We start from the raw sequence: 900 nt of genomic DNA, 5'->3' as shown, positions 1-900 counted from the left end.
TGCGTCCGGCGCGTGAGGGCGGGAGACGGGCGGGGGGCGGGGCCAGGAGGCGGGGGGCGGGGCCAGGAGGCGGGGGCGGGGCCAGGAGGCGGGGGGCGGGGCCAGGAGGCGAAGGGGTGGGGCCTGCGCGGCTGAGGGGAGAGCGGGGGAGGCGGTGAGGGGCCGGGGCTGAGTGTGGAGGGAGCCGTTACCTGACAGGAATGCCGTGTGGAGGGACGGGATCGTTCCTCAGGGAACATACGGAATAGAGACACGAGTCTGAGGCTGTTCCTCAAAGGGGGATGTTGTATGTGGCGAGGGCTGTTCTCTAGGGGTGCTTTAAGGCGACAGGGCCGTCCCTGAGGGGATGTGGTGTGGAGACAGGGCCCTTCCTGAGGGGACACATGGTGTGGGGACAGGGCCGTTTCCCGGGGGATGTACTGTGGGAACACGGTTGTCCCTGAGGGTTTGTGGTGCGGGGACAAGGCTGCTCCACAAAGAGGGTATGGTACCAGGACACGGCTGCTCCCCACAGGGAGGTACAGGCTGAGGAGAGGACGGCTGCCCGGGGAGCTGAGCATGAGGCACTTGGGGTTCAGCTGCTTCCCAGCGCTGCTGTTGAGGGGCAGGTAAGTCCTTGAGCACAGACATGGGAGCACCAGGGGTGCCAGGGCAGGGCTTTTCTGGGGACGCACACACACGACACGGGACAGACACAGCGCTGTTCCTGCACGTGAGATGGCGGGCGGGGCAGTGCACCAACATCTGCTCCTATGCTCGTGCCTGCATCCTAGCAGCACAGAGGTGATTTTTATCCTTTGAGAGATGCATAGATGCTACGTTACTGGGAAGTGGCTAATTACCATTTTCCGATGCTGGTAGAAGAGTAGTTTCACAGGGTGAATCAATAGGAAAAGAATT

The sequence above is a fragment of the Caloenas nicobarica genome, chromosome 16 (genome assembly GCF_036013445.1).
Source record: "Caloenas nicobarica isolate bCalNic1 chromosome 16, bCalNic1.hap1, whole genome shotgun sequence".
Lineage (NCBI taxonomy): Eukaryota > Metazoa > Chordata > Aves > Columbiformes > Columbidae > Caloenas > Caloenas nicobarica.
Note: the sequence above shows the minus strand (reverse complement) of the source record.